At 35.5% G+C, this 27847-nt stretch overlaps 1 long non-coding RNA gene across 1 annotated transcript in view; it reads left to right on the top strand.

The window, feature by feature from the left end:
• The window catches only part of LOC145266718 (uncharacterized), a 170250-nt gene extending 144137 nt beyond the window's left edge, over positions 1-26113 (top strand). Inside the window, exon 4 of the long non-coding RNA XR_013864779.1 lies at positions 25698-26113. This is a non-coding gene — a long non-coding RNA (uncharacterized LOC145266718). The remainder of the gene's footprint in view (positions 1-25697) is intronic.
• Positions 26114-27847: the final 1734 nt, after the last annotated feature.

Genomic DNA, 27847 nt, shown 5'->3' with positions numbered 1-27847 from the left:
ATACGTGCAGACAGACTACTTTTCATTGTCAAAAAATCATTGTTTCAGTGTTGACCCATGAAGAGGTATACTTAAATATTTGAAGAAATGTGAGGGGTATATATATATATATATATATATATATATATATATATATATATATATATATATATATATATAGGCAATTTTGTGTGTGTCCGAAACACTTGATACTTGCATCTTAGACTTTAATTAAAACCATTATATAGAAATAATTTCATATAATCAACAGTAGGTTCTCTACAGTGCAATGTAGACTACAATATATTGTAGAACAAGTAACTCCGGGGAGATATGTGAGCTTTCTCTCGTTGCACTGAGTTCCCGAATAAAGCGTTTGATTGAAAAAAAATATAGAGAGGTGATTTCATCGATTGCAATGCCAATAAATGTATTAGAACTATAGGACATTCGTTGATCCCTTATTCATTCCCGAGTAACGTCGGGTTTGTCTGCTAGTATATATATGTGACCATGGTTGTATGTGAGTGGAACGGTCTCTACCAAACTCCTCTTTTCATTGTTGATCAACAAACTTGAAACTTGATATATTGGAGATCGTGACCTGTGGAACAAATTCGATTTGTTTGTTTGTTTTTTTAGCCTGGAAAATACCTGCTACGGGGTTAAATTGCAAAAAAAAAAAAAAAAAAAAAAATGAACTTGGCAGAAATAAGTCGACTAAACCAGTTGCTTCTGCGCATGCGCAAATATACGTTTTAGTTCCTTCATTTTTAACGTTTTTTTTTATCCATCTGTCGATAACTCAAACAGTAACAGCTAAGGCTGCAACGCTATATATATCCATAATATAAAGCTGAATGTGTGTGTGTGTGTGTGTGTGTGTGTGTGTGTGTGTGAGTGTGTGGTTACGAATAGGCTCCTATATGGTTGACTATTTTAAAAATCTGATTACATATAATGATAGAAGATGTATCGAGACACAGGAATGGATATGTTTGATCTGGCAGAATGGTGGTTCATTAAAATTGTGGGGTCTGCATTCGCGCCTGGTCCACAAAGTATGGAAATAAAAAATTAAAAAATTAAAAAAAAAAGAACGTTTACAAGTGTTTTTGATATAGATGTACATAATAATACTTTGATAAGTATGTTTTAACTTAAATAGGGATGGTATAATAAAATTATGGGGTTTGCGTTCGCACCTGGCCTCCATAGAATAGAAATAGGCACAAACTTTAATAAAGACTTTTCATATCTATCTGCGTAAGTATACTTTGATAATTATGCTTCAATTTGAAGAAATATCATTTGATAAAAGTATGGGGTATTCGTTCGCGCCTGACCTCCATAGAATGGAAATAGGCACATACTTTAATAAAGACTTTTCATATCTATCTGCGTAAGTATACTTTGATAATTATGTTTCAGTTTGAAGAAATATGGTATAATAAAATTATGGGGTGTTCGTTCGCGCCTGACCTCCATAGAATGGAAATATGTCACAAAGTTTAACAAGGTTTTTTAATATAGATCCACAGAATATTGTGATAAGTGTTTCAGTGTGAACAGGTATGGTATAATAGATTATGGGGTTTATCTATTTTATTTTTACTTTCATTATATTTTGCTTTGGTTTTGATACCCCCCAAATTCAACCCAAATTTACAACCCTTCCTTTTCATAACCTATCATACTTTCATAAATCAGAGTCCATTTTCTGTAGGCTGTTTTTGAACCCAGTCAACGACGGGTACTTTTGCTAGTATATATATATATATATATATATATTCATCCACATACAGTACTGTTTCATTGTATCACAACTCATCAGTGCGACTGGATTAGCATCTTTACCTAGCTGAGGATTAAGCCTACAATCATCGCATTGATAGGCAACAGTTGTAACCTCTGGACCATTGGATCGGTGCTCGCAAATTACCTCAACAAATATCTATTTAAATATTAGAAAATACCATTTCTCTAATAACAAAATGTAGAAACAATCCAGTTACTATTTTACTAATATATAAGATAAAAAAATCATGAGTTTGTATTACTGTACACATAGATTCGAAAAAGTTGTCAAAAAACAAATATATAACAAATAAATGTTATCAAAGGCAAGATAAGTTACTTAAATGTTAGCAAAGGCAAGATAAGTTACTTTTCTGCCAAACTGGATATATTTTTTGTGTTTTTATTCAATGTAACATATTTATTCAGCTCGAAAAACATACAGTGTTTACCGATGTAATCGAAAATTCAAGATGGCGTCTTACACCCTCTTTAACACCGTAAGTTTGGAAAAAGGTGTTATAAATAAAAAAAAACTATACAAAATACTATTAAAAACCCGCCGAATATATGTCAACCTATGTCACAGTAACATGTATTGAGCGAGTTTTTAACATTATTTTATCCGTTTTTTTTTATTTATAACATCTTTTCCCAAACTTGCTGTGTTAAAGAGAGAATCAGACGCCATCTTGAATGTTCCAATACATCGGTAAACACTGTATGTTTTTCGAGCTGAATAAACATGTTACATTGAATAAAAACACGAACAATATATCCAGTTTGGTAGAAAAGTGACTTATCTTGCCTTTGATAACAGCTGTTTGTTATATATTTGTTTTTTGACAACGTTTTCGAATCTATGTGTACAGTAAAGTAATTCAACCCCAAAATCATATATATATGTGTGTGTGTGTGTGTGTTTGTTTGTTTGTTTGTTTACAAGCCTCACTCGTTGAAATGTGATATGCCAAATGTAACTCTATCTTCTCAAAGTAGAAGAGTTGTGTTCCTCAGCATCTCTAGACCAAAACGCATCATCATTTTCCTTCCAACATTCATTCAGCTGGGAAGAGAGGGGGGAAGTTGCAACAAACTGCAAAAAATCTCGAAAGTAAATGAATGAATGTCTTTAGCTGTTTCGTTTTAAAACATATCAATTTGGAATGCGTTGAATTTATGGGCGTACAATTTGTCTCCAATACAATTATTCTTCAATACAATTGTTCTTCCCCCCCCCCCCGCCCCTCCATCTCCCGATAGGTAATCTCCAAGATTCCCACACCTCCATTTTTCTCTTTTACCCTCGGCCATCATCTTGGAACCATTTTTACCCTGACATCATCTTGGAACAACATCATATACACACCCAACTCCCTCACCCCATTTTTTTTTGTTCCCGCACAACCATAAATGTTTCAGTCATTTGCTTTCCTAGTTTTGCATATGAATTACAAAATATCTGATATTTTCCTAAAACCTCTGGCCTTGATGGAGGGGAGACTAAAACTTTCTGCTGTGCTTTCAAATGATCTGAATTAACAGCAAGGGGAGACTTGATTCCAAATATTTCTCATATGTTATATCTCCCCTCTTTAGTTTTACTAAATAAAGTAAATGTCACAGTGTATAAAGATTATCTGGTACTGGAGATATTCATAATCATACTATATTTAAAAAAAGAAAAGGGGGGAGTTATAATATATGAGAAATATTTGGAATCAAATCTCCATTTGCTGTTATTTCAAATCATTTGAAAATATAGCAGCAAGTTTTAGTCTCCCCTCCAAAAAGGCCAGAGTTTTTTGGGGAATATATATATATATATATATATATATATATATATATATATATATATATATATATATATATATATAGTGTTACACATATATATATATATACAGGGTGTTTCAAAAGTCTTGGGAACATAACGATTTTTAATAACTCAAAAACTATTAGGAGTTAAAAAATGAAATTGGTACCGTTGGAAAGGTTAAAGTTTCAAGTTTTGTGGGGAATCTTCAAACTTGCTCAATATGAGCACCATTCGTCACACGGCAGACATCTAGTCGATAGTCCATTTCCTGCCAAACGCGTTCCAGCATCTTGACTTCAATGGTTCCCACAACTGCCGTTATTCGAGCCTTTAGTTCGTCAATATCTCTTGGAAGGGGCGGCACATAGACTTGTTGCTTGACAAAGCCCCAAAGGAAAAAGTCACACGGGGTAAGATCTGGAGACCTAGGAGGCCAGGGCATGAGAACGTCATCACCTCGCCCAGATCTCCCAATCCATCTACCAGGCAGCCTTGTGTTAAGAAACCGCCTTACTCTAAGTCTCCAGTGTGGTGGTGCACAATCTTGTTGAAAAATGAAGTCATCAGATTCTGCTTCTTCCAACTGAGCCATTAACCAGTCTTCCATCATGTTGAGATAGGATTCACCAGTGATAGTTGCCTCTTCAAAGAAGAACGGTCCATAGACACCTTTCTTGGAAATTGCACAAAACACGTTCACTTTTGGTGAATCTCGCTCGTGCTCAAGAATTTCATGAGGATTCTCAGTACCCCATATGCGAGTGCTATGCTTGTTAACTTTGCCATTCAGATGGAAGGTCGCCTCATCGCTAAAAACAAGCCAGTCATCAAAGCCGTTATCTTCCAACTTCTCTTGCATTGCAATGCAAAAGTCACGGCGAAGTGGCTTATCAGTGTCCTTCAACTTTTGGACCAACTTGAGCTTGTAAGGTACCATTTGCAGTCGTTTCCTTAAGACACGCCAGACAGTTGCTGGAGCAAGCTGAAGTTCCCTGCTGGCTCTTCTCACTGATTTACGGGGGCTCTGCTGAAAGGCTGTCCGGACTTGCTCAACTGCATCTTCTGAAGTTGAAGGGCGACCTGTTCGCTTACTTGGGCACAAACACCCATCTTTCACAAATTTAGCATGCCATCTGACAATGGGTTTCCTTTCAGGGACTTCTTTTTTAAATTTCCTGCGAAATGCACGCTGAACACATGTCCACGATTCAGTCTTTGCAAATTGGAGGACGCAAAACGCCTTGTCTTGTTTAGAGAACGCCATTACTGCACATGGAAAGATAAGACGAAAATCATTAGTATGACCAAAAACTTGATTAAGCAAGCTTTAAAATGACACCAGTTTCATTTTTCTACCTGAAATAGTTCATGAGATATACGAATTTGTAATGTTCCCAAGACTTTTGAAACACCCTGTATATATATATATATATATATATATATATATATATATATATATATATATATATATATATATATATATATATATATATATATATATATATAGTGTTACACACATATATATATATACATATATATATATATATATATATACATATATATATATGTGTGTGTTTTACACACACACACATATATATATATGCATATATATATATATGTGTGTGTGTGTGTTACACACACACACATATATATATACATATATATATACATATATATATATACATATATATATATGTGTATGTGTGTGTGTGTTATTAGGGCTAGAAGAATAGAATATTCTTTTTTTATTTTTTACTCTCGAGTATATATCCGACACAGTTAGACACAATTAATCAACCGAGAACCACGTCACTCTACATAAAAACATATAAAACATATAAGATATCAATGGATATATACCTGAGAGTCAAAACAAAGAAAAGAATATGCTGTTGTCCTAGCCCTAGTTATTTTTTATTAAAAAAAAAAACGATTTAATTCGGAAATCTGAAGTAGGTGTGTATGAGTAGGTGTGAATGAGAACTCTAGCTAGGATCAACAGAGACTACCCAAGGTACAGTGACGAGGATGACATAAGCTACAAACTCCAGCTGTACTGGGGTATGTCAACGACGTCAGAAATCCCGTGCATCCTCTGTTGCTAAACGTACCGTACGTAATCGACAACATCGGGTTTACTTGGGACAGAAAGAAATGAATAATGTTTGTTGGAATCATAGCCATATAGAGTGAATCTCAGTGTGGGCATCGCGTCCTAGAGATGACCAAAGGGTAAGATTTTTCTTTCTTTAAGCATCAGCTGAAGTTCAAAATCAGATGATCGAAAAAGTTTACATTCCTAATTTTTCTTTTAAGTTGAATACAAATAACGAGCTTATGTGCACGAATAGGAGTCAAGTATGAGTAGGTGTTTATTGCCTGAGCATGGCACACACGGTTCCTGGTTCTGTAGGACTCCTACAACTTCGGGAAAGTTTCAGCCTCTTAGATAGTTGAATAGATGAGTAACACCCCTCCCTGCTAACAGAAAGCGTCAACGATGCCTATTTCACGTGTTCAATGTTTTTTTCTCCGCCAGCCTCTCTGAAATTGCATTTATCTTGAGTGGACATCACTTATATTCAAAGCTACTCCTCCCTCCCGATTCCCCCCCTCTCTTTCTCTCTCTCTCTCTCTCTCTCTCTCTCTCTCTCTCTCTCTCTCTCTCTCTCTCTCTCTAAGATTCCGTCCCCAGCTCAGAGATTGATCTGCTTGTTTTCGGTTTTGAATAAACCGGGAAACAGTGTGTAGTCTATTATTTGGAAAAGGTAGGGCGGGTTTTACTAACTATTATTGTTGTTGTTGTTGTTGTTGTTGCCCTCCTCCTCCTCCCCCCTATCCCTGTTTTCTTTCAATGAAAAAAACTAGTGCGTATAATTCTCCATAACACCAACTTCCCGTCGTTTTCTTTTTCTTCTTCTTCCATTAGAAAAACGTTATGCTATAATTAAGTAGCATAGTGATCCGACATTGGCCAGGATACTGGAGGATAAATGAATATGAAGTCTCACCCCACCCGGAAACAATGGGTAACGCGCAACCAGACCCAAGCGAAAGTTGGCAAAACACATGACAACCTGCACAAGGGAGACTATGCACAGGACACTCGGTTGTCCCTGCGGCGCCGAGGTGCAGATTATCGCACGCATCCTCACAGACTGTCACTTGAGCGAGCCGTGCTCCGATGCGGATATGGGAGATGCCATCGGACGCAGCCTAACAATGAATCTCGAGATGGAGTCGTAGGAGGATGGGCGGGGTGGGGTGGGGGTCAAGTAAAAAGAAAGATACAATTTCTTTTCGTTCTTTTTTTTCTTTCTTTTTTTGTTTTTGTCCTATAATTTTATGAATGAAAAGGGTGGTAATATTTTTTTTATGAATGGTTGATAACGCACGCACAGAAAATGATGGTCGTTCGCTTCGTATTTAAACTGTAATTAATAATCGTTACGTCATTTCCGGTTGTTCATTTTTTTTCTTTGCTATTTACTGAAAAGGCACGAATCGTGATTCTTCTTCTTCTTCTTCTCCTCGTCATCATCATCATCATCATCATCATCATCATCATCATCATCATCATCATTATTATTGTTGTTGTTGTAGTAGTAGTAGTAGTAGTAGTAGTAGTAGTAGTAGTAGTTTTGTACTGGTTGAGCGTTCATGCCACTCCTTTTCTTCTTGTTATTCCCATTGATGTACGCTCCGTAATACCAACTTCCTGTCGTTTCTTTTTCTTCTTCTTTTTCCAGTAGACAAACGTTATGCTCTAATTAAGTAGTACGGCAACACGACGTTGACCAAGGATACTGGATGATAAAAAAGGAAGAATTTGTTTATATATATATATATATATATATATATATATATATATATATATATATATATATATATATATATATATATATATATTACAATAACAATTTTTTAATACCTATATGCATTAGTGTTTCATCCTTTCCAGAATCATCACCGCAGGGTGACACGATTACTACCGGTTGGGAAAAAAGTTTGGAAATTTATTGAAGGCACTTCGTATGCGTACATTACATTTCTGCAGAACGAGCTAGATTCGAACTTGGTTCACTCACGATGTCAGTCCGTGTTGTTGGCCAGTTAGCGTGGTTCTCCTCTTGGTCATCCATTCTGGCACGTCTGCATCGTGCATAAATCTTTTTGGGTTCTTAATTAGCTTTTCGTGTAGTGTTGTGAAGTTTTTGAGCCAGTTTGCATGTATTCCGTCGAGACCGGGTGCTCCCCAGCTTGCCATTTTTCGTAGGGTTCGTCTTGAGAGTTTCCTCGCTGATTTAATTATCCGTCCCTTCTTTGATTCGACATTTGTTTTGTGTTTTGTACTCCTGTCGTTCTTCCCATATTTTGCTCCAGTAGCGTTTTGTTTCTGTCGCGTTCGATTGTTCTGTTTTTGTTTTTTGTTCATTTGCATTTTGGTAAAATTGGCTCTCATTATTTCCAAAAGTCCTGTTTTGCTTGCACTGTTCAGCTTATTATTGTTGTTGTTGTTTTTGTCGTTGTTGTTGTTGTTGTTGTTGTTGTTCCTTCATTTATTCATTCTAGAAAGACATTGAGCACTTACGGGAGGAACCACGTGAAGGTTGCCAACATCATTATGTGGGTGTTTCTATAGAACGAGCTACATTCGAACTTGGCATGCGATGTCGTTAACTACTTAGCTACCACTGGTCTGGGGCCTGAGGCAGGGTCCTATGCAGTTCTAGGAGGTCTGCTCTCACAGGCTTTGAGATAGTTTACTGCTAATTGCCTGAGACGCCCCTACCGAGGAATGTCGACAGGATGCCCGAGCTTTGGAGGGGGGGGCTGGCCAAAGTGCTCTTCCTCTAAGGTGCTGGCTATTTATTCTTTACTTGGGAGTCCCCAGTTATCAAGGCTCGAAGGCCACTCGAGGATAAGGGTTAATGAATGTAAGGTGGTAGTGTGGTATTTGTTAATGGTTTAAATTTGGTAGCATTTGATTATTTGTGGGGATGGCTCAACAAGAACTTGTTTACATTGGATTTGAAGGCTACCATGTTGTATTCAACTCGGAAGCAGGACAGCAGAACAGTGTTCCACAGGCGAACAATTCTGAGAAAGAAGCTTTAGAATGTGCGTTTAGATTTAGGCACAGATAGAGAGTGGGGGGAAATCGTATATAGTGGTTGTAGCTAGTCGAGTGTTTTTTTGTGAGAATTTGGCAAGAGGGAACCATAGATTGGAGTTTAGTCTTTTCTTCAAATCCCACTTCCCCACCTTGTATCACACCTTTCCGCGGTGGGAGGTTGGAGATAAACATTCCTGACTGGTAACACGTTACTGGTTGGCTCGAAATGGGTGGCCGTCGTCTTACCTGTGTTCAGTTGTTTTGTTTTGAGTACGGCTTCTTAAGCACTCAAGTGGATGCACTCAATCGGCCCAGTGGGTCGGTTTTCTTGAAGGTCGCTTTCATCAGTAATTCTGAATTTCACTCATCGCAATGGAAGGCCGCGTTGCATTCTGGTTATTTTACCATTTCAATGAAACCACCATTACAATGCATACAGCGTATGAACACAATAATTACATATTCCAAAGAGAATGTGGGTGTTGGAACTATGGTGTAGACAATGTAGACTCTGTTCAGTGTTTTTTTTTTTAATCTGTTTTTTTCACTCCAAACAAGGCACAGTGCCACTAAGTCGTGTGTCCGAGATGGGTAGGGTATATTTGCTGATGATACAATGCCCTGTAATATGCATGAAGGAAGAACAGATGTACATAAATCTAAGACAATGGCAAAATCGTTAGAAAATGACCCCCAGACCATAGTGGAATGGGATAGCAAATGGATGGTAACATTTAATGCTAGTAAAACTAAGCTGCTCCCCTTTAACAATTACAAGACGCCTCTCCAACTCCCCATATCCATGACAAATAGCACCCTACCTGAGGATTCTACCTTCAAACTCCTCGGCCTAACATTTGCGGGCAATATGAACTGGAACAAATATATTGAGGACATTGCAAAGGCTGCTGCAAAGAAGGTGGGTTCCCTCTATCGAGATAGAAGACCATTCACACCTGAGAGTATTCTGTACCTCTACAAGGGCACCATTCGCACATGCATGGAGTATTGTTGCTACATCTACCACTGGTGCATCTACCACTAGCCCCTTCCACTCAGATAGGGTCCAAAAAAGAGTTGTCAATCTAATCGGTCCCACTTTATCAAATAAGCTCTAGCCCCTGTCCCATCACCACAATATTGCATCACTGTGCCTGTTTTACAAAAATTTTAATGGAATGTGTTCTGATGAACTTGTTTCACTTGTGCCCCCTCGACATCTCACTCCTTCACTATTGATGTCCCTAAATGCCAGAAAGCTTTCTATTCTAATAGTTTCTTCTCTCGAACAGCTAGACTTTGGAATTCCCTTCCTGCTGCCTGATTTCCGGGCTGTACTGATATGCCGAAGTTTAAATGTAACATAAACAAATATCTTGCTAATCTTTCCTAGACAGAGCCCCAAATATTAGCCTCTTACGTCCAAGTGGCTATATGCTTTGTAAGGGCTGAACATGAGTAAAAAAATTTTTTTAAATGTGCTACTATTTGGAACCAGATTTGCAAGATTACTATATAGGGAGTTGGGCAGCGAGATGTATGTTCACATTAAACTTGAACTTCTGCATCTCAGTACAGTCAGGTAAGCAGGGGCTCTCGAGGGAATTGTAAAATCTAGTAGTTTGAGAGTAGAAGCTATTTGAGTAGAAGGCTTTATAACATCTAGAGATCTCTACAGTGTAGGGTGGGATTTTGCTGCTTGTTAGGTTTGTCGGGGCATTTACGTCGAGGGGACACGAGTGCTTGGAGTTCATCTGAGCATTTTCTATTAAAGTACTTGCAAAACATGAACAAGGATTCCACATTTCGGTGATGGGACAGAGGTTGGAGTTTGGCTGACAGTGTGGGACCTATTAGGTTGGCGATTCTTTTTTAACCCTATCTAGAAGCAACAAACTATGGACAGATGCACCAGCCCAGATGTGACAACAATACTCCATGCATGGACGAATAGTGGCTTTGTAGAGATACAGGATACTCTCAGGCGTGTGTAACCTTCTAGCACACTAGAGGGAGCCCATCTTCCTTGCAGCAATTTGCGTAATGTATTTGTTGTGGCAGGAAGATGAGTTCTTGCTATGTAAGTATCATCATCAGTATTATCATCATCATTACCATCATGATATCATGTGAATCCAAAGATTCTATTGTTGGCAGTGGTTTCCCTGATATTTTCCTAGTCAAAATTCTTTCCAGAATGCTATGTGGTACTTACAGGAAGGACCACGTGAAGGTTGCCAACTTTCATAAGTTAAAGTGATTTTTGCAGAGCGAACTGGATGTGAACTTGGAGCAACCAAATTGTCAGTCCGTATCATTAACCACTAGACAACCGTCACCTCCTTATAAGTCTACTAAGGAGGAAGAAAAGACTGGAGCTCGGTTGGACACCTATGGAAATAATCTAAAAAAATCGACCCCTCCTAATAGAAAGCTGCTCAGTTGAGGGTGAAGGAATTAATGTTTTTGGCCAATTTTTTTATATTTGTTGTCCGAGACGTCGAGCTTCAAAATGATACCGATCTCGTGAAGAATCCATCATATCTGTCAAAAGTTTTAGGCATACATGATGATGATTGCAACGTCTTGTCAGACGATTGCCACTCCCTCAGACATTTAAAATCCATGAGCCCAAATGCCTGAGGGAGTATCTATACAAAGATGATGTTACAGAGTCTTAGCTTTGTACGACAGCTAAGTCTCTCTCTCGGTTCAAAATGTTGAGATCCAGCAACAAGCAAGAGCAAGATAGCCAGCAACAAATTAAACTGCAGACCAGCTTAATGCGGGTACTGGTCTCCCGCTTTATGGTTTTTTAAATCAGAGATTTGCTTCTCCTAGAAAGGTTGCCTTCACCACGGCTTACAGGAGCCCTCTCCACCCCAATACACATATACACACACACAAATATACACAGTGCTAGTTGGCCGTTGACCCAGAAAAACAGTTCATTCGCCCTTTGGAAGCTCTTGTTTTTAATCCTTCAGGGAGACTAGCCGCCCTCCTCACCAAACAAGTCTGGTGGGGGAACCAGTTTAGTCGCCGGTGACTCGACCATGAGGCAGGTAGTAGTGGGTTACATGGTACCAGTAGCATATGACATGACCTGACACATTAGGCATACATACATACATACATACATACATACATACATTTAAACAGACAGACGTCTTTTTAACGTTGTGATATATACTGTATGTGATGTGTATTGGTTGAAATGTTCTATTGTTGTATGTATGTGTGCGGGCGTTTCACATCTGATGAAACGGTTCATTAACATTCAATCTGTGTAGCGCACAGGTAAGGAACATATCTCTCTCTGCTGTGTTTTCGCTTCTTCTCATTATTCAAGTTCATCTCTCTCCGAAGGAAACCAAACAACAATAGGATATATACTTTATTCTTGACTTCCCATTGGAGCTCTTAGATGTTCTAATTTTCTGCATTATGCTAAAGTAGCGTTTCTCCCAGCTTTCAAAACGCGGAGACGATATATTTTGTGTTAGCTTGTTAGATCTTCCAGTCGACCTTTATGCAATTCCCTATCATTAGCCTTTGATATGTCAAGAGCTATTGCTCTTAGAGTTTCTTCGGGTAGGACCAAGAACCACATGGACATTACATATGAATTAGGGTATAAAAGTTATATTAATGCGAGGAAAGAAATTGAAGGATATATATGGAACATGCATGGAAAAATGAAAAAGAAAAATGAAACATTGAGATAATACAGGGGTCACCAGTTAGCAAGTGCAAACTAAAACATAGTTTTTTAAAAGAGAAATTGAGAAAAACGAAGTTTGATAAGAAAACATTTTTTTATACAATATACAAGAATATAAAGTTATTTTCATGTTAGTAAATGTGCATAGTGCGACACGTGTAAGGAAGTTGAATGAATAGCTGTCCCAAGTTCCTAGTGTGAATAGATGTGTTTAAGTAATGTGTGTATGTGAGCATGACATTGTGTGTATGTGTGTCCGTTTACCTTGTTCTTGTTAGTGTGTGTATAGATGTGCACAAGCTAATAAAGGCTGGATACTTGAGTCATTGAGTATTTTTTGGTCTTGCCACTCCGATCCCAAAGGATACAAGGTGGTTTGTAGAGGATACGTTCTTGGGTCTTTTTGTTCAACCGGCAGGTGAAATCTCTCTAAAACTGATTTTTTTTTTTAACAGGCCTTATAGGATTTATAAAGTTTGCACTGGCTTACTACATTCACATATAGGTGTTACTTTTTGGATCAGTAGAAGATGACCATAACCTGAAACAACGTGTGGAAGACAATCACGACTGACGAATGCATATCAGATGCATGGTCACATGAAAACCTTTTTGTCCAAATTTGCAATTATCTCTCAGAGTCATAGTGGATGCATTTGTACCAGTTGAAGATATGTCATCGACAGTCAGTCCAACAGAGTGTGGCCGTTGTTTTTTTATTCCGATTTTCCTTTTATTTTTATTTTTTTTACATTAGAGTCACCACTTATCAAGGAACGAAGGCCACTCAAGGATAAGGGTTATTGAGTGTACGGTAGTTACCCAGACAACAACGTATTAATAGTTAATGGTGGAAATGGGGTAGAAAGGGATTATTTAGGGGAAGGTTAATAAGTGCACTGTAGTCATCAGGACAACAGCGTTATAATCGTTAGTAGTAGAAATTTGGTATGATTTAATTATTTAAGGGGACGGCTCAGCAAGAACTTGTTTATATTGAACTTGAAGACGACCATATTGTAGTCAGTTTGAAAGCAGGCCAGTGGAACAATGTTCCACGTGCGAGCAATTCTAGGAAATAAACTTTGTTCATGGAATTTGCATTTAGATTTAAGCACAGATTGAGAATGGGGGAAATTGTTGATAGTGGTTGTAGCTAGTTGAGTGTTTTTTTTGTGAAAGTTTAGCAAGGAGGGACATAGATTGAAATTCAAACGAGCACTCGCCATGAAAATAACGATAGAGCAGAGATAGGTTCACAACGTCTCTTCCGTGGGAAAGGGGTTGTAGGAGCAAAAAACGGCATCACCTACTAGGTTTCGAAGTCGGTTTTGAACTTTCTAGAAGGACATGGGGGGAACACATAGAGGTTGCCAACGTCCTTAAGCGAAAATAACTTTTGTGAAACAAACTGGGTTCGAACTTGGCATACCAAGGTTGTCAGTCTGCATCATTAACCACTGAACCACCATCACCTCCCTATTTTTGCTGGGGATGAGACATTCACCTGCTATTTCAGACACTTCACACGAAAGATCTTTTTAAGATTCTAATCAGTCTTTTAAGTGCAATTGTTTGTATATTTCTCTTGCACTTGGTTCACCAGGTATATTTGCCAGGTAGCTTCTTTTTTTTTTTTTAAATACTTCTTTATGAGTCCAATTGCTCCATCTTCCTAAGATTCCATTTTCTTTTCATGTCATGTACATAAGACCTTGGTATTTCGTGATCTTTTCCCTCTCAGCTCTGTTTAAGCCAGCATCATTAAGGACATTGACTTCAACTAGGGTTGCTACTTTCTTCCTCTTGTCTCGTATCACTATAACATATTTATATGGCTTCAGACAAACAGATACCCAATCTCCGTTAATAATAGGAGTAATAGTATAAATTTGGCTTCAGACAGACAGATACGAAATCTCCATTAATAACAAGAGTAATAGTATGAGTTCGACTTCAGCCGAATAGATACCAAATCGCCCTTATTTATAGTGCAGTTGTAAAATATACAAATATTTGTCTGAAATTGAACCTTGTTGAACAGATGGATATGCTACCATCCGTCCACCCTCTGCCCCCGATCTGCTCTGATTAAACTTCTCACAATTGTTTGGTAAGAGTCTATAAATAGAAACACGTATTTAATATAAATTGTGACAAAAAAAAAAAAAAAAAAAAGAAATTTTTTTTAAAAATTAAAAAAAATTTTTTTTTAAATGAGGGCGAATTTTGAAAACAGGGCACAGTCAAAAGAACACAAAAGCTTTTTTTTTTTTTTTTGTGTGTGTGTGTGTGTGTGTGTGTGTGCTTACTGCTTCTTCGATATTAGTGCAAAATTCGGGTTTGTATTACTGTACACATAGATTCGAAAAAGTTGTCAGAAAACAAATATATAACAAATAAATGTTATCAGAGGCAAGATAAGTTACTTTTCTACGTAACTGGATATATTTTTTGTGCTTTTATTCAATGTAACATGTTTATTCAGCTCGAAAAACATACAGTGTTTACCGATGTATTGGAAAATTCAAGATGGCGTCTGACTCCCTCTTTAACACGGTAAGTTTGAGAAAAGGTGTTATAAATAAAAAACTGGATAAAACACTGTTAAAAACTCGCTCAATATATGTTACCGTGACATAGCTTGACATATATTCGGCGGGTTTTTAATAGTATTTTTTATAGTTTTTTTATTTATAACACCCAAACTTAACGTGTTAACTTTTCCCAAACTTACCGTGTTAAAGAGGGAGTGAGGAGCCATCTTGAATTTTTCAATACATTGATAAACACTGTATGTTTTCCGAGCTGAATAAACATGTTACATTGAATAAAAACACGAAAAATATATCCAGTTTGGTAGAAAAGTAACTTATCTTGCCTTTGATAACATTTATTTGTTATATATTTGTTTTTTGACAACTTTTTCGAATCTATGTGTACAGTAATACAAACCCCAAAATTCAAAAATCGAAATGTTGAATTTCAAGTAAAATCAAAACTATCTACTTAATTGCCATGTCGCAGTAATGAACATATCCAAAAATTACGCGAAAACGATGCGGTAGAAAATTAATTATTAATGAAAACAGTTTTCGAAGACAATTAACGAAAATTAAGTTTCGCTAAATAGGCCAATGATTTCAGAAAATATTTACCGTCTGTGTTACGAGTCAAATTATCTGGGTTCGTTTTTATTATTATTATTATTATTATTATTATTATTATTATTATTATTATTATTATTATTATTATTATTTATTTATTTATTTATTTATTTATTCATTTTATTTTATTTTTTTTGCAAAACTTAATTTTCGCTAATTGTATCCGAAAACTATTTTCCTTAATAATTAATTTTCTACCATACGTTTTTTTCATAATTTTTGGATATGTTCATTACTGCGATATGGCAATTAAGTAGATACCATTGATTTTACTCGAAATTCAATATTTCGATTTTGGAGTTGTAGAGAGGTAGAGAAGAAAGTTCTTGCGGAATTTTTAATTTTGATTTAAAAGAATTTTATAAAATCAACAGTAAGTTCTCTACAGTGTAATGTACACTACAATATATTGTGGACCAAGTTACTGCAGGAAGGCCTGTGAAGCTTCCTCCTGGTGCACCACGATGGGTCTCCAAATGGAGTAGGCAATCAAGCAGTTTAATTGAAAAATGGACGATTTGACCGATTTGTGTGTGTCTGTGTTTTGTCAGGCTCCAGTGGAATTATACGTAACACAAAGTAATTCATCATCATCATCATCATCATCATCATCATCATCATCATCATCATATGAATCTGAAGATTCTATTGTTGGCATTGGTTTCCCTGAAACACCTCTGAATAAACCTAGTCCTGTTAACTCCAAAAGAATGAACATTTTAATTTTTATTATTTATCCGGGGTAACGCCGATAACAAATATATCAACTTTATGGGTGTTTGTTTTGTAGCTTTTCACTTTTAGTTGGACAAACACACACACACACACACACACACACACACACACACATGAACCCCGTGTCCCACACACTGTAACTCGTTTTACCAGTCGTATTTATTTTAGGGAAGGTGACGGTAGTCTAGTGGTTAAAGACACGAACTGACGACCTAAGTGCTCCAAGTTCGAACTCAGTTCATTCCACAAAAGCCATTTTCACTTAGTATGTCGGCTACCGTCACATGGTCTCTCCCATAACCCCCGATGTTTTTCTAGAAAGAATTTTGACTAAAAAAAGATATCGGGGAACCCAATGGCAACAATAGAATCTTCGAATTTATACGATGATAATGATGATGATAATGATGATGATGACTATGAATAAATATTTGAAGATATAAAGACCTTGATGCGTAAAACCGTTTCACTAAAATTACTGGATTCGGCATGAAATACCGAAAGAGGTTGATATGCCGTAAAACACTCGTCTAGCTAAAACCACTATCAATAATTTCCCACACTCTTTATCTGTGCCTAGACCTAAATGCAGATTCCATGAACAAAGCTTCTTTCTTAGAACTGCACGCCTGTGGAACTCTCTTCCGTTTGCCTGCTTTCCAGCCGACTACAATCTGATTGTCTTCAAGTCCAATGTAAACAAGTTCTTGATGAACCGTACCCCCTAAGTAATCCAATTTACAAAATTCCCACTATTTATGTTTACTACGCTATAATCACATTGACTAATGTATAGCCATTAACCCTTCTCTTCGAGTGGCCTGCGGGTCTTGATAAATGGTGATTCCTGTGTAAAAAAGAAAAAAAAGAGAGAAAAAAAAAACAAAAAAAAACTCAAATCGAACACCATTAATAAGTATTGAAAGATATAAAGAACTTTTTTTTTCTATAGTGTGGAAAGTCGATTGTCTGCCCCCTTGCCGATCTTATATTCTCAACATTCCCAATAGGTGTCGCTAGCAGTGTATCATTCAAAAACAAGATGGTGGGAAATTTTTCTTCGATAAAATGTCTCATAATATTTGATTTTCTTAAATAAAAAAAAAACTACTTGATCGATTTACGTAATTTTTGAATATGACATTTTCATGCAGTGACAAGTACGTACATTATAAAGATTTTTTTCAGATTTTTATAGTAAAAAAGATTACTAGTGGGCCATTTATAGACTTGTACCAGAACTTTAATCATTAAAAGAAAATTCTAAACGTACTGGATTCAGCATCAAATAAGCTGAAAATGATAAATATGCCACTCAACAAAACAATCAAACCAACCACATATTTGAAGATATAAAAAAATTGAAGAATAAACCTTTTTTTTTTTTTTTTTTTTTTGGACGCTTCTACAGAATTGGGACGAGATTTTCGGAAATCGTAAAACTGAATTTCCCATGGAAACAATGGCATATGCGTATTCCTCGTATTTCTAAGATGATTATATTAATAAAAAAATACTAAAATCGATAAGGTAGAAAAACTTTTATTAAAGAAAATAAGAAAAGATAGAATTTGATGAAAACGATCGTAAAACACAGGAGAATTCAACAGGGAGGTAATTTTCCGTTCAAATTAAACAAAGATGGTGGCAATATTTTACCTGCTAACACGGTTAGTTTTCTTTTTTTTTTAATAATTCATTAATAGTCAGGTAATTTCGACTACATAATTTGGAAGCTACTATTGTAACTTACAAAAAAAAAAAAAATCAGTAGAAACCATTGTTTTTTATCTGAAAACTTAATTTATCGACTACAAAATCTCGTCCCAATAGTGTAGAAGTACCCTTTCCCCCAAAAAAATATTACTGAATTCGATACTAAAAACCCAGAAAAGGGTTGATATGCCGTAAAACAAAACAACCAAATAACCCGAAAGATAAAGAAAGGATTAAAAAAAAAAAGAAAAAAAAACTTTTTCTTTCTATTTTTTCTTTCTTTTTCTTCCCTTTCTTTTCCTTTTCTGATTTATATACAAAACAAAAAACGAAAGAAAAAGAAAAAAAGAGAAAACGAAACGAAAAATACACACCAAAAAATAAAAACGAACAAACAAACGAAACGAAACAAAAAGGAGATATGGCGACTATGCTGACCTCGTGACCAAATGTGGAACAATGAATATTTTCATCCGTAAAAGGCATTTTTTAACGAACACCGAGAATGAGTCATTTTTTTTTTTTCTATCCTGACTCAAACTGCCCGACCCACAAATTCCATTTAACGATTGCTTCCTCCTACCCTAAGCTATCATCCTGTACACTTCTCGATATGAGCGGGCGACGATAATAGCCACGTAGGGCTTGGTCATATGACCCCGAGAAGCGGGACGCTGTCCTTTAGCGATTTAGCGTATTATGCGACTCAAACGACATCCGGTTTCGAAACTTCTCAGAAGTAAATGGTGTTACTTAATTTGAAGACACCCGCTATATGACGTTCCTTTAATTTATTTGGTGCTTGTTTAGAAATAATAACGAAAATCGAAAAGCAATGTTATCAACTTAATTGTTATGTCAAAATTAGTAACATATCCAAACATTACGAAAAATAATAACGTAGAAAATTAAGTGTTAATGAAAATTACTGTCGAAATAAATTGCAATTTATACTTAAATAATAAAGATTCCAAGCTTTGAGTTACTTCCCTTGTTCAAGTTACATTTCGAAACAATAATGGCGGATCGTTGGATCGTGAAAGTAAATGTTTTATGTAATGTCATAATATGTTACTAGAGAGAGAGAGGGGGGAGAGAGAGTTAGGAGAGAGAGGTAGGGGGAGAGCGAGGTAGGGGAGAGAGAGAGAGAGAGAGAGAGAGAGAGAGAGAGAGAGAGAGAGAGAGAGAGAGAGAGAAAGATAAATAAAAAGGAACAAACCGAGTTATCAACATTTCGTCTTTATTTCGAGACGTAAAGACGCCAATAATGGCGAATATATTTGTGGGTTTCTATGAAAAACAATTGTTATCTGGACCCATAAAACCGCTAGTCTACTTTCGATATGTAGATGATACATTTTGCCTATTTAATAATCAAACAGAGGCAAAAAATTCTTCACTTTACTCAACAAAATGCATCCCGTATTAAAGTATACTTATGAGGGCGAAAGCAATTCTAATTTAGTCTTCCTTGATGTATTGATAACGGAAACTCCATTAAATTATCTGACATCAATTTATCGTAAACCAACGTTTACTGGTCTGTAAGGTGGGATTCATTTTGCCCTAACAAACGAAAATATAATTTGATTTGGACCTTAACACATCGTGCCTTCATGATTTGTTCACAATCTAAATTGGATGAAGAACTAAAAATGATTACTAATACTTTGTCAAATAATGGGTTCCCTCTTGATGTGATTAACTCAATCATAAAAAGGAAGATAAATATTTTTCCCCAAATAAAATCTAAGATGGCGGCTAAATGTCAAATTTACATTCGTTTACCTTGGTTAGGGATAATAAGCGAAAAATTCGTCAAACAGATTAGCTCAGCTGTAGAACATTGCTATTTTGACTCTAATATACGTGTAGTGTTTGCGAAAAAAACCTTAAAAGATGTTCTGTCCCCCTCTATCATATGAATAATGTTATTTATCAATTTAAATGTAGTTGCAGTGCCAACTACGTGGACAGAACAACTCTCATGTTAGATGGTCGCGTCCAACAACATGGTCCTAGTAAAAGCTGGAATGGAATCTACCAACCAACGGACATTTTGAATAATACGTATGGTTCCGCTATAAAGGACCATTTGCTTAAAAACCCGCGATGTGCAATGAATTGCAGCAGTAACTCATTTTCAATCCTGAGTCACACTCACTCGTTATTTCATTTGAAGGTCTTGGATACTATTCACGTCCGGTTAAGGAGACCTTCTCTATGTAAGCAGAAGAATTGTCTTTTAGGTTTGGACGTGATTTGTCTCTAAGGCGTTTTCTCCCCATATCATAACGATAGATTTGTTTTAGTCGTTCCTCTCATTTTTTTTCTCTTCCCCCCGATAATTTGATTTTATTTTAGCCGCGCCCCACATTTAAATTCGTTTCCCTATAGTAAAAAAAAAAAGAAAGAAACCCTCGATTTCGCTTTTGAAAAGTGAGGGCGAAACCGGGTCGGCCGACTCTACCCAATTATCTATTTTTTTTTCCTTCATTAAATATTTTCCTTCCGTCCTTCTTTTTATCATGAATACAAAAAAAAAAAAAAAAAAACTCAGTCTTCCCTTTTTCATATATATATATATATATATATATATATATATATATATATATATATATATATATATATATATATATATATAATCCGTGAAGCCAGACAAAACTTCTGTTGCAGGGTTCGAATCTCTCGACTGGCATTAATCATGACACTCTGTACTGATGATTCCCGAAAGGATGAAACACTAGTGTCTGTAGGTACTTATATATATATATATATATATATATATTAGCTGATGTTCCCGGCGTTGCCCGGTATTAAACGTAACATAAAATTTCTTTTAAAAAAATGAAGTAAAAAAAAAAACAAACTGAGACATGTGCATACGAGTGTTATGTTTTTTCTAAACTGTTCACTTTTTGTAAGTAAAAAAAAAAATACTCAAGCTGATATTGAAACCAAAAAAAAACTAAAGACAGTTAGTCAAGTACGATAACTATTAGGCCAGCTTACCACGATCTTCAAAAATGTTTTCAAACCTACTTATTCTTGACATAAGAAAGCTGTCATGTGAACGATTTGCGTATGCACAGTCGTGAAACAGTCGACAAACAGATATAAATCTGATGACCTCCAAATACCCATTTTTCAATTTTGACCGCTTTGCAGCCCTTTTTCCGGATGAAAACCGATTAAAAAGTTGTCCACGTGTCTGAGTGCCTTAAAAAACAAATTCCAGGTCTGTAGATTAGAAAAATTCGTTGAGTATATAGGTTGAGAATCGTCCTCACACGCACCACATATATACATACATTCTCACTTTTATAGATATATAGATATGTGAATATGTAACGTAGTCGTTACATGTCAACACTCAGAACCCACACATTGTATTGAGACAGTGGCAAAGAAAAGAAAAAGAAAAAAACAAGGAAAGGTTTCAACGAACATTTTTTTTTTCAGTTGAAACAACAAACATTTATTTACAGGCACTTCCAGGATAACGCCTTTTTTATTTACCGAAAGTTTTCCCGTACTCCAATGTGCTTAACAAGACTCTGCCGTGTTAAACACTTGATACTCTCTCTTTGTCCGGCTATGTTTAGGACGCATCTTTCCCTGTCGCTCTCGGTCCACATGTGTAACACATCTATGTCTCTCCTTGTCGGGTCACGTTTTTCTTTTTTATATCATCTTTTTCTTTCTTTCTTCATCGCTGTGACGTCACCTCGCACACCGCTCGATCATTTGCATACATTGGCTGTCATACAGCTGCTGCTGCCAGACAGGCGCCCACGCTCTGTTACAAATAAACATATTTATTTTTAAAAACTAATTTACGGATACTCTTATTTATTACATCTAAAAATATATTTTTTTTAAATTTAGAATTAATTATTACTGTAAAAATCAGTTTATGGGTATTTTTATATTTTAACTTACATTTTCGGCGGGGTTCTTCTTCAAATTAATTAACACCGTTTACATCCGATGTTTCAAAACCGGAAGTCGTTTGATCGGTTAATACGCTTGCAGTTCCGCTCCTGACTACGGGGCGTGTATTTTGCCGATAGTAACATATTTGCAAAGTGCCAAGAACAACACTAACAATTAATATACATATAACAGGATCGTTTCCAAAGTAACGCCTCCTATTTTTTTAACTGAAAAAGTTAAAGAGATCTGAAGACAGGCGTGGTACCATTAACATAAGCGATCTTTTGAGCTCCAAAATTTAGTTTTCTACATAAACACCATTATCAAGGCACTTTTGCAATGAATTCAATGAAACATCTCTGCTTCTGACGCACGTCCATGACAGTGGTTGTTTTCTTAACGTCTCACATCGCCAATATCTGCCACAGAGAGATGAAACTTACAGGTGACGAATGCATAAGTTCAGTCATAACAATAATGCAATTTGCAATCCACTGTGGTCCATTCAGGCGAAATAAAAAGAATGGGGGGCACTATTTTTGGAACGCCACTCGGAGTTAAATTATTTAATAAAAATGGTGGATGAAAACATGCATATTACGCACGCGTCACCAGTTAGCAAGAGCTAACTCAACAATTAACGGAGAATATATATTTGTATCAGCAATTTTACAGAGATGTAAAATATACTTTGAAATACCACATTTTTTAAGAAGTTTTAAAGTTCTTGAATAAGAAATAGACCAAAGCGACAGAAACGTTGTGTATGCGTGTATGTATTTACCTTTTTGCTGGCTGAGTTCACTGAAAATGTAGCAGCAGGTTTAAAGAGATTTCAGTGTAGAGCATTCCTGTCTTCTAGGATGAGCGTTATTCATGTTAAGAGTCGAGGTTTACCGCAGATGTAATCTGGAAGAACTATGATTTCAGTTGAATACGTTATTGTTTTAATATGAATTTTCTAACTTCGCATCGGCCAGTTGTTTTGACATAGACTTGTTACTTTCGGAGTTTGAAATGATTTTCGTTGGTTGGAAGTACTTTGAGTTAACACGCTCCTGTGAAAACTTACTTGCTTTTACAGTGATAACGAAAGCGAATCCCAACAAAGTAGAGAACGAAAAAGAGTAGTAATTCAAGCCATTTACGTTTTAGCACTCGTTCGAATCGCATGTAAAAATCTAATGCCAGACTGCACTTAAAAAAGCGAAAAAAGAAAATGAGATAAAAGCGTAAGAAAGTTTGTTTCAAAGTTCCGTTGTGTGTGTGTGCGCGCGCGCGCGCGTGTGTGTGTGCGTGTGCGTGCGTGCGTGTGCGTGTGTGTGTACCTGAGTTTACCTTTTGAGTGGTTGTGTTCACGGGAGATAGAGCAGAAGTCTTAAAGGGATTTTAGCGTGGAGCATTTTAACCTTCTCGGATGAGTGTTGTTGACATTGAAAGTCAAGGCACGCATGATTACATCGAGCTGCGATTCGAACGAACGCTAAGAATCAAATGGTTTTAATTGCTACCTTTTTTCTTTCTTTTGCTTCATTCGGATTCTCTCTCTGTTCATCAAGTTGGTTTTGACAGAAATGTGTTCTTCCGGGTGACACCCGCAACGCACCTCGATTTTCAACACCAACAACGTCCATCCTAGAAGATTAGAATGCCTCACACTGAAAATAAAGAAAAATCTGCATGATGTAACGAAAATATCATATTCCAAAAATCATATGATATCAGAAGAACACTGATTTTAGTTGACCGGGTATGGTTAATTTCACACAGGATTATAACCTTTTGGGGTTTGGAACGATTTTTATTGGTTGGAGAATAAAATATGTGTGTGAGAGAGTTTACGTTCTGTGTGGCTGTGTTCACTGTAGATGTGGCAGCAGGTTTAAATTAATTTCAGCTTGTTTAATTTCACTCAAGAGTGTTGCTTTTAAGGTTTGGTACTATCCTCATTGATTGCAACATATTTTGAGTTCATACATTACTGTGAAAACTAACCTGATGTGAAGAGAGCGAATGTCAAACAAAGCAAAGAAAGAAAACGGTTAGCAATTAAAGCTATTTGTTTTTTAGCATTCGTTTGAATTGAAGCTCGATGTAAAACCCAGTCGACGAAAGAGGTGAAAAGGAAAAATAAAGGTAAAAGTAAGCTGAACGAACAAAAAAAGAAAAAAAGGAGCTTACTATGCTCGTTCGTCTCGAACATGGCAAGTGCTCGTCTGAGCTCCAATCTATAGTCTCCACTTTCACGAAAAACATCGTCTGGCTGAAAACACTGTCAATAATTTCTCCCATTCTTTATCTGTGCCTAAACCTAAGCGTAGATTCCATGAACAAAGCTTCTTTCTTAGAACTGCACGCCTGTGGGACTCCGTTCCGTTTTCCTGCTTTTCAGCTGACTACAATGTGGTTGTTTTCAAGTCCAACGTAAACAGGTCCTTGATGAGCCGACCCCTTAAGTAATTTACCAAATTTCCAATATTAACGATTACTACGATATTTTCCCATTGACTACAGTACACTCACATTAACTCTTATCCTCGATTGGCCTCGGGACCTTGATAAGTGGTAACGGTTAAAAAAACATCGATTTCTAATATATCGCGTGTTAAATTTCCGTCCTTTCTAATCTATACGCCCATATAAAATGTTGTTTCACTTGGACAACTGAGTTAACAGTTATGCATAGTAGTGATCTTCGTTTGATCCCGGGCAACGTCAGGTCTTCCTTCTAGCATACAATAATACTAAAAAAAATGTCCTTGACAGGAAGGAATTAAAATATTTCCTCAGGAAATTCTAAGAATAAATGGGGAGAAAAAAAGAGTGCATAAGTTTTAAAATGTTACATCCGTGAGTGCTTTTTTTTTTTTTTTTTAAATAAACAACTTTTTTTATGAACACAGTTTGCTCTCTTTTAAATTTATTTTTATATCTCCCCCCCCTACTACCAAACGAGGCATATTGTCACACTGAAGTGTAGGCTACTATGGAATATAATTCAGAAAATTAACATTTATGCTGATAACACCATCCTGGTATTGCTTCCCGCCCATTTTTTTCTCGGATCAGTCGAAATATGCAGTTGATTTTTAGAAGTTGATTTGGGCTCTATTATGCTTTGGGATAAGAAGTTCCTTATTTCCTTTAATCCTGTTAAGGCTCAACTATTTTTTTTACATATACATATTACGTATCTGCGGTGAACACAGCCACCCAGAACGTGAACTCTCACACACACACACACACACACATATTTTATTCTCCAACCAATAAAAACCGTTCCAAACACCAAAAGGTTATAATTCTGTGTTAAATTAACATTACCTGGTCAACTAAAATCAACACAGGCGTGTCCCTTTTATTCTCGAGAGTCTTATGGCTGGCTTTGCTCTAAATAAAAAAAAAAAAAAAAAAAAAAACATTGTAATTTATTTTATGCATATTGCTATTACTTAAACATATCACCATGCTTAAGCTATAACTTTTCCTTTCAGAATATTGAAGCACCATTCGCGCGCGCGTGCGTGTGTGTATGATGCTGTAATATTCCGAAATAAAGTTTGGTTGTTTTTTTTTGTTTTTTTGTTTTTTTACGGCATATCAACCCTTTTCAGGTTATTTAATGCCGAATCCAGTGATTTTGAAGAATAATTTTTTTAATAGAGTATATTTTTTTGTTTTTTTAAAAGTCGGTTTCTATTTAACCCACAGTTGGAACCCTAACAGTTGGAACCCTAACAGTTACTACCAGTCTGGGTCAGAGTGGACCTGGGAGAATGGCAATTAAAGGGTGGCTCCACACTCCCCAGAGCCCGCAAGCTGGGGCCTAACCATCGGATATAGTTTAAGGTCATGTCCAAAAAAAAATGGCGTAATGGAAACATATTAAAGGTATATGCAGCTTCTCTTCCAATTTTTGGATTTTTATCATGTCAAATCACACTTTATTTCCTTTTTTGATGGATTGATTGGTGCTATTTCTTCTGATGAGTTAAGGGCATAATAGATTCACTGATTGATATAATAATTAAGTGATTGATTTTGCGCTACGAAACAGATACTGTCAAGAATTGTATAAGCCAACTGAATTAAAGGAATAAATTATAAGATGGTCAACATCATGTATTTTGGAATATAGTTTTTTGTCATTTATTCTCTATATTGCTCTGTAATTACATTGAACTTCTTAAATAAGGATTGGTATATATTATAAGAAAACATATTTCTACGTATATATATATTTCTACGTATATATATTTCTACAAATATATATATATAAATATATATTTGTATATATATATGTGTGTGTGTATATATATACAAATATATATATATATATAAATATATATTTGTATATATATATATATTTATATATATGTGTGTGTGTGTATATATATATATACAAATATATATTTATATATATAAATATATATTTGTATATATATACATATATATAAATATATATATTTGTATATATATATACATATATATATAAATATATATATTTGTATATATATACATATATATATAAATATATATATATATTTGTATATGTTAATTTTATTTATTATTTCGGACTATTAGTCTCATCTTTATTAGTTGTTTTTTTTTAATCTTTTTATTGGTTCACAACGTTTCGGCCAACTTCCTCTGGCCTTCGTCAGGTGGTAACCGCGACGGATAGCTGAGAATGCAGTTAGGAGATTCGAAGTTCCTATCCGTCGCGGTTACCACCTGACGAAGGCCAGAGGAAGTTGGCCGAAACGTTGTGAACCAATAAAAAGATTTAAAAAAAACAACAACTAATAAAGATGAGACTAATAGTCCGAAATAATAAATAAAATTAACATAAAAATGCTCATCTCAAAATAAAAAAATTCCAATTAAGGAATAATATATATATATATATTTGTATATATATAAATATTAACGGTAATATATATATATAAATATATATTTGTATATATATACATATATATAAATATATATATATTTGTATATATATATACATATATATATATAAATATATATATATATTTGTATATATATAAATATTAACGGTAATATATATATATATATATATATATATATATATATATATATATATATATATTACCGTTAATAACAGGAGACAAACATGTTCAAATATGTATTTACCTTCTTGTATTTTTTCAATAAGTCTGATGAGATGCCAACTTTGAAGATTTTTTTTAACAATATAACGTTTAACATTGTCTAGTTTATGACGAAACAATTGGAACATTCGAAAACATACCAAATATGATGTAATCTTTTTCATTGTTGTTTTGGTTTTTGTAAATATATATATATGAATGCTTGATCACAGAAATGTTAATCGTATTGTTTTATATTTGAGTAAATTTAATTGGCTTAATTTTTATTGATACTAGCAGTTCAGTCCAGCTTTGCTCGGGCCCTATGTACTGTTCATAACTTGCCCTGCGTGTGAATACCGTTTATGTAAGATTTCAAATGTTTAGACCAATATTTGTCTGAGTAATTTCATAGAAACCGGAAAGGTCATTTTTTTTAAACTTTGACCCCAATTTAGATCCCCTTAACATTTATTATTTCGGTCTCAAATCAAAATACAAAGTTTTACCCATGTCCAAGTTTCATACATCTAAAATTTCAAGTCTTTAGACCCAAAATTGGCGGATGAATTTTTCAACATTGATCTCTTGGCAGAAAAACTTTCGACCCAAACCGATTAAAAATCTTGCTATATCTCTGAATACCCTTTATGTAAATTTTCAAATGTTTAGACCAGAAATTGGCTGAGTAATTTAATAGAAACCACAGAGGTCAAATTTTTTAAAACTTTGACCCCAATTTTGACC

The sequence above is a fragment of the Euprymna scolopes genome, chromosome 41, assembly GCF_053919585.1.
Source record: "Euprymna scolopes isolate OS-2025 chromosome 41, ASM5391958v1, whole genome shotgun sequence".
Taxonomy (NCBI): domain Eukaryota; kingdom Metazoa; phylum Mollusca; class Cephalopoda; order Sepiida; family Sepiolidae; genus Euprymna; species Euprymna scolopes.
This window is presented reverse-complemented; position numbering and strand designations above follow the sequence as displayed.